The sequence below is a fragment of the Prionailurus viverrinus genome, chromosome X (genome assembly GCF_022837055.1).
Source record: "Prionailurus viverrinus isolate Anna chromosome X, UM_Priviv_1.0, whole genome shotgun sequence".
Classification (NCBI taxonomy): domain Eukaryota; kingdom Metazoa; phylum Chordata; class Mammalia; order Carnivora; family Felidae; genus Prionailurus; species Prionailurus viverrinus.
Genome location: NC_062579.1, coordinates 98,404,306 through 98,412,267, shown reverse-complemented (window position 1 = coordinate 98,412,267; position 7,962 = coordinate 98,404,306). Strand labels below are relative to the sequence as shown.

The window sequence follows — 7,962 nt, the reverse complement described above, 5'->3', positions numbered from 1 at the left end:
TTGTGCCAATACCATGCTGTCTTGATGATGACAGCTTTGTAGTAGAGGCTAAAGTCTGGGATTGGGATGCCTCCTGCTTTGATCTTCTTCTTCAAAATTCCTTTGGCTATTCGGGGCCTTTTGTGGTTCCATATGAATGTTAGGATGGCTTGTTCTAGTTTCGAGAAGAATGCTGGTGCAATTTTGATTGGGATTGCATTGAATGTGTAGATAGCTTTGGGTAGTATTGACATTTTGACAATATTTATTTTTCCAATCCATGAGCAGGGAATGTCTTTCCATTTCTTTAAATCTTCTTCAATTTCCTTCATAAGCTTTCTATAGTTTTCAGCATACAGATCCTTTACATCTTTGGTTAGATTTATTCCTAGGTATTTCATGCTTCTTGGTGCAATTGTGAATGGGATCAGTTTATTTGTCTTTCTGTAGCTTCATTATTAGTGTATAAGAATGCAACTGATTTCTGTACATTGATTTTGTACAACATTTCCAAACACTGAATTTGTCATTGTCATTGTAGTTTCCAGGTTTTATTTGTTTCCCTTACTGTTTGTAATTCTTAATGCTGTTTATTTATAATGGTTTCAAGACATTTTGTAAGTCATGTACTAAAGATATAAGAAAATAGATGGAAATTTTAATAATTCTTCTATATGCTTAAAATAAGAATACACTTTTCAGACAAACCGAATGCTTTACTGTAATAATAAAGATTTTTCTAAATTGTGAATATTTAAGATCTCTTCAAAAATCATATCTAAAAATCTAATGATGATCATCATCTTACTCAGACTGTAAGTATCAAATCCTTTAGAAATTACGTTAGCTTGGTCTTCAACTCTTAAGAGGAGTAGGTTTTGTGTATTGATGACAAGTATCTTAATATACAACTCACAGTTAAGAATAAATAAAGAAAGTTGCTCATGGATATTTTTTTTCTTATTGCTTCTACTGTGTTTGCTTCTATTGTGTTTATGATCAAGTTTATTGATTAAAAATAAGGCCCTGGGGTGCTTGGGTGGCTTAGTCGGTTAAGCATTTGACCAGCTCAGGTCATGGTCTCACAGTTTGAGATCGAGCCCCATGTTGGGCTCTGTGCTGACAGCTCAGAGCCTGGAGCCTGCTTCCAATTCTTTGTCTCCCTCTCTCTGTGCCTCCCCCACTTGCGTTCTCTCTCTCTCTCTCTCATAAATATGAAAAAAATTTGAAAAATAAAATAAAATAAAATAAAATAAAATGCCCAAAGAGCTGTCATGATCACTGTGATTATTTCATTCTTATTAATTCTCTGGTAGTTTTCTAAGGGTAATCTGACAAAACTGTTTATGAGGATATTAATTATGGATTTTATTGTATTTCGATAATCAATATGACAATTGATTATACCAAACAGTGAGCCATTGTGACTGAATTGATCCTACAAGCCTCAGTCCAGCTGTAGCTATTTAATTTTAGAAAAGAAAATTTTAAGTAGTGTTACAGGATCATACTGGTATAATTTTACCAATTACGGCTATGATTTTAGATTGTGTGGTTTAACAAACAGCAACATATTCTCAAAGGCTTAAAACAAACAAATTATTTGTTTATTTTTTACTTACATTACCTTGGGGTTTAAATTCTTCCATAATTCTTTTGAGCTCTTGAATTTTGATGGCATTTTTCATCTCACCAGACTCTATTGGGCCAGTATATGATGGGCTCAGCTAGGTTTGGATAAAAGTGTCTCCACATGTCTTCCCATTCAGGAATCTACACTGAAGTAATGTGTCCATTATTCAGGACATACTATTTTAATGATTAAAGGTCATATATTTTAATGACTGACAGCAAAAAGGCCACAGGTTACACAATTGCATCCAAAGTTTGTGTTGACATGCAGCAAATGTTATAAGGCCATAACCAAACTCAAAAAGTCAGATAAACAAGGACAAAAATGGAAGAACAAAATGCAAGGACAGAAATGGAAGAAATGTTAGTGAATAAAAGATCATTTTATCACAAAAGATTTATTATTCACCAATGTAAACTTCTTTACTCCTAATTTATTTCCCTTAACATGGACAATAAATATGTGTTTTTACATCAGAAAGGTTACAATTTATGACATTATGTTCAAAAACTAACAATAAACACCAGATATTTTCATATCATAGCCATCAAAAATATTCTTGATTAATGTATCTAATCCTTCTTAAACCTATAATTTTTTAAGGTATAACCTTTTGAGTAATGTACTTCACACATTTAGTTTTGACTGAATTTTTTTAGTTTTTGTTTTTTATTTTTATTTTACTGAGAAAAGACAATTGTGCATATATAGATACAACTTCAAAACAACTATCAGATATGGCAATTTTGGGAAACTAGTTAAGATTTGATTAGATAAACATGAATATCAGTATATCAAAAGCAATAATAGTTCATTGACACATCGTATTTTCCCTTCATTATACAAAAATATGCTGTTTGGAAATTTCACTTGGTTATGTTTCTAATGTGCTCAAAACAATAAGGCATTCTTCAACTGTCAATTGGTTCTATTTTGGCAGAAGTTGTCATAATATGGAATATATTTTGGGGGCTAGGAATATACATATGATTCTATAGTTATCTTTTAAAATTAGCTCAAAGAGTGAATTAGTTTTTTCACTTTTTACTCTGTCACCATTTCCTTCTTATTTCTAAAACACAACTGTTGAACCTCCAATCACATGTGGCACTACACTGGCAGACACACACACACACACACACACACCTCACATATACACAGACACACACAGAGAGAATGTGTGCACACAAGATAGATAGGTAAATAGATATTGAGAGAATTCCCATGAGATCTTACACTCTTATAATCCACTGTTAGTTTTGGTCTTGTCTTCCTCTTACAAGTAGTCTTATCAATTTTCCAGTTGCTTGGTTCAACATAAGGCATAACAGGAAAAACTTAGAAAGAAATATCTGTGCTTGAGCACACACAGAGAAAACTGGGACAGCTGTAAAAGTGACTAAGTTTAGTAATCTGGATCTACTCAACTATGTCAACCAAAGGGAAAATAATTATCATCCCTGCTTGTCTGAAAAGTCATAAAAGCCCATCTGTGTAGGATTCAGACAGTCTGCCTTCTTTCTGAGGAGTCTCAGAAATAATGTTCAGTAAAAAGCCCACTAGTCCCATTTACTCTGCATGATAGGGTACTGAATGCCACTAGACCTGCAGTGAGTGACTTTTTGGTCCTCATGTAATCACAGCAAGAATCATTTTCACACAGCAAGGGATAGGAGACTTTCAAACTAATAAAATAATACTTTCCAACGACATTTGCAAGAACAATTGTAATAACTAGTGGTGATTATCCAGTAAAATTATAGTATAACTATAAGAAAAAACTATAGGACTAATAACACTGTTGACAGGGTATATGAGATTCTTCACTCGAGACATAAGAACAAGTCCTAATATTAAAGACCAAATCTGGATTGGAAATAGCCAATAATAAGTGAATAGTATTTCAAGGAACTTAAAATGTACTACTGAAGTCAACCACTAAATTATTTCAGTGCCAGTTCTTCATGTTGACCAATGTAGAACACTATATGTGCATCACAAAATTTTATCAGCTATTTTTATCTTTTTCACTTTTATGTTTTTGTTTTTCTTCTTACATATTTTCTACATTGAAAGTTCAGTGTGGAAAACAAAGATTTGTGTGAAGTGAATGAATAAACACACATAAAGAATTCACTATTGCTGTATTTTTAGTTTCCCACTTACAGCACAAAGATCTTCCACTGTATGTATTTTGTTGCTTTGCAATAGTCTAAGTATTGGACAGCATAAATCTAAACAGTGTATTTAATCATCCACAAAACAGAATTTAATATCCTTAGAAAAATTTTTGTCATATCTGTCTATAATTCAATACCCTTATTAGTTTATTTGGTTAAACTTTTTATAATTTTTAGACAATTTTGTATTCACACAGGTTGTGAAGAGTAAAAGATAGAGACATCATGTATACTTTACCCTGTTCCCTCATTGATAACACCTTGCAAAACTATAATACAATACCACAACCTGTATATTGACCTAAATACAATTTAGTTATCTTGTTCAGATTTTCTCATACTCATTTGTGTGTATTCATATTTAGATTCATGCAGTTTTGTTCTTATGTGTGCCACCACAATCAATACAAAACAGTTCAAAATTGCAAGGATCCCTGATGTTGTTTTTTAATAATCAAACACAAGCATCATTCCCTGTATCTTACATTAACACCTGGTAGTCAGTTCTCTATTTCTATAACATCGTATTTTCAAGAATGTTATTAGGAGATAGCAGAGAAAATGGAAGACTAAGGGAATCTGAAATATTGTCGATCCTTAAAAGTAATGAAAAAACAAAGTAAATAGTTAGAATTAGCTTTTTTGGGCATTAACTCAAACCTTGAAGCAACTCAAAAGCTTGCAGCAACCTATTTCTAAGTAAAATGGCTAAATATTAGTAAGATGAGAGACCTTTGGAGAACTTTAGCTAACTCTAGTCTGATCTTACACTCCCTATCTCAGAAGTACCATTGAAAATAACACATATTCCCAGTACTATTTTGTTTTATTTTTTTTAAATTTTTTTTTCAACGTTTTTCTTATTTATTTTTGGGACAGAGAGAGACAGAGCATGAACGGGGGAGGGGCAGAGAGAGAGGGAGACACAGAATCCGAAACAGGCTCCAGGCTCTGAGCCATCAGCCCAGAGACCCACACGGGGCTCGAACTCACGGACCGCGAGATCGTGACCTGGCTGAAGTCGGACGCTTAACCGACTGCACCACCCAGGCGCCCCAATTCCCAGTACTATTGAGAACAACATGCACCTCATTATCAAAGAATTGTTGCTATTTGATCTGTCTGGTAACTCACTGAAAGATGACCTGAAAGACTTTATTGTTTTGCCCAGGTAAGAACTCATGGAGTGCTCAAGCCACTACATGAGGGCATTTGTTGAATAATTTGCAGGCAAATATTTCACTCACTGATGTCTAAAGTGATTAATAATATTTGAGAAAAACAAGCTAACCAAAAAGCTTAGGAGGAAATGTTGGGGAATAAAATGTACATAAGGGTTTAAATCTTCGAACATATTTCTGAGAATTTAGAGGATAATATGCATGTCCAGTGCTGTGCACATGCTCGGAAAAGACCAGAAAAGACTCTAATCCTTCACTTCTGGTTGACCTTGAGGTACTGCATAAGTAGGAAGTGAATGCTAAGGCAGAGCTATAAACGTCCCAGTTGATTATTGAAAGAGTGACTGAACTTGCACAAAGAGCACGTTCACAAAATATGAGAGAGATTTTGCTTCCAGGAGTTTAAGGAAATCTCTGTCCAATCATTACCTGACTATAAAGCTGATAAATCAAAGACTTCAATGGCCAATAAGAATACAGAACTTACAGAACTAGTTCAGAAAAGTTACTATGCAAACAAACAAACAAAACAAATACAACTTCAAACAGCAACAAAGGCAAACCACTGGGGAGGTGGAAATAAAAATCTAATTTCCAGAGTTGTTGAATTACAATATTAAAATGCCTTGTTTTCAATAAAAAATTACAAGAACTGCAAAGAAACAGAATTATAGGTCATACATATAGGTCATACACAAGAAAAAACTCAATCAATAGAAACTATCCTTGAAGAAGCCTAGATGTTGGATATATTAGATAAATAATTTAAATAATCTATTATAAATATATTCAGAGTTAAAGGAAATCATAAGTAAAGAAATAAAGAAGAATATGAGGCCAATGCATCATAAAATTGAGAATATCATTAAAGAGATACAATTTCTGGAATTGAAAACTATAAGTGAACTTAAAAGTTCACTAGATTGGGTAAACAGCAGATTTGAGCAGGCAGAAGAAAGTATTGGTAAATTTGAATATGGTCAATGCAGGTTATCCACTCTGAAAAATGGGGGGAAAAGAATGAAGAAAAACAGAGCCTAAGAGTACTGTTGGACATTATCAAATGCATCAACATATGCATAATTGAAGTCCCTGAAGGAATGAACAAAAATAAAAGAATAGAGTATTTGAAGAAATAATGGATAAGAAAACCCAAATTTGTTGGAAAAACTTTACTTATACCTCTAAGAAACACAACAAACTCCAAGTAAGATAAACTTAAAAAGATCTATACTTTGTTGCTGCACTGCCATCGCCCAGACCATGGTCCATGTGCTCCACTGGGGTTCTCTTAGCAGCAGCCACTGCTGCCCTGTGATCTCTGGCTGCACTTCATCCTTCTCTTCCTGCTGAGCCACTTTCTTCTTAGAACTATGACTATCATTTTTGTCCTGCAGCTGGAGCCACTTTTCCTGGGACCCCCTTTCCTTTTCTGCTCATGGTTACTTTGGGGCCTTTCCCATGGTGACTACCACCTAGCTGCCTTTACCCCGCATCCCATACCCCTGACACTGTCCCACACTTTTTTCATCCCTTAATTCCTGGGGGAAGACTGTCCCTGTCTGAACCCACAGCCTCCTAGCCCAGAACATCTGTCCAACTGTTATTTAGCTACAGCAACAGGCACCCCTCTGGCAGTGCCAAAGAAGTGGCGGAAGAAGGTGCAGACCAGCCCAGTGAGGCAGCATCCAGCAGCTTCCATCAGTACCAACAGCACCGGCCAGGTGTCAAGGGTGGGTGCAGCCCCACGACTTCCAGAGCAGAGCACAGGAAGTATTAGGATAGACAACCGATTAGGCCTTGGGTCCTGTGGCGATAACCCAAACTGAGGAAGCCAGCCCTTACCCTGGCCTGCTGCCACCCATGGTGCCCAGCCAACCCTCATTCAGAAGAGAGGTTTTAAAATCAAAGATGGGAAAATTGGAGAAAATTGCCATTCCTCACTGCCAGCTTGTTCATGGTATATATTTGTGTGAACAACCAAAGACACATAGGAAAGCAAATATAACTTACACTATCCAAGATTACTCTGTAAAAAGAAAATAACTTTTGGGTGGATTCTGTTTCATCTGATATAATTCAGAAGCAGGGGAAAAGGCTTTTATAAGTACCAAGAACATTGGAAATATGCATTTGAAGAAATCAGCAATTCTAACTGAAGTGAACCAAAAAGGAAAATTATGCTGGGGCAAAGTTTAGTGATCCACCTTCTTTTGTGTTCTTCCAAAGCCTCCTACTCACTGGACAGGAAGCAGCATTGGAAACCTCAATAAAAATAAGGAGTTAATGGCAGTATAATTAAAAACTCTCCTAAAAGTTGAAACTTAGATCTCAGATTGTTGTACATCTGTAAAATAGTTTTTTTTCAAAATCCCTGGACTATTGAAAGGAAAATTGGTACATAAATGGAAATGTTGCTTTATAACATGCAAGTGCAAAAGATGAGCTTAAAAATTGTAAATAATTTGTATTATATTTTACATTATTGAATATTGTATGCCATGTGCTATGTTTGTATTGTTCACACTTGAGATGTACAATATACTATTGTTATGAAAATATGTATTTTGCCCTACAAAATGGTAGGTGTTTTGTGTATATACAATGGAGAAATTTTAAGTGTTTTAAGGCACAAGGAAGACTGATTTATTTGCATAAAGTACTGAGATTTATTTTTAAAGAAATAGCTATCTAATCTTAAGATGAAAATCTAAGTGTGAACAGTTCACTAATACACTACTAAAATTTAAATCTGTGGCACAATCATTGTAAACATGAGGTTTGTCTGTGTTTCTCTAAATTGATTTCTGCCTTCTAATCTGTAATTACTAGAAAACACTCATTCCCAAATTTACCAAACATAATTTCTGGTTTTTGATTTATCCATTCAAATTTAAAATACCTCTGGGGCACTTGGGTGGCTCAGTCAGTTGAGCATCTGACTTTGGCTCAGGTCATGATCTTACCGCTTGTGGGTTCAAGCCCAGTA

General features: G+C 34.9%; 1 pseudogene; it reads left to right on the top strand.

Moving 5' to 3' along the window:
* The first annotated feature begins 6,346 nt into the window (after positions 1–6,346).
* LOC125156868 (proline-rich nuclear receptor coactivator 1-like) lies at positions 6,347–7,301 on the top strand (annotated as a pseudogene).
* The last annotated feature ends 661 nt before the right edge of the window (positions 7,302–7,962 follow it).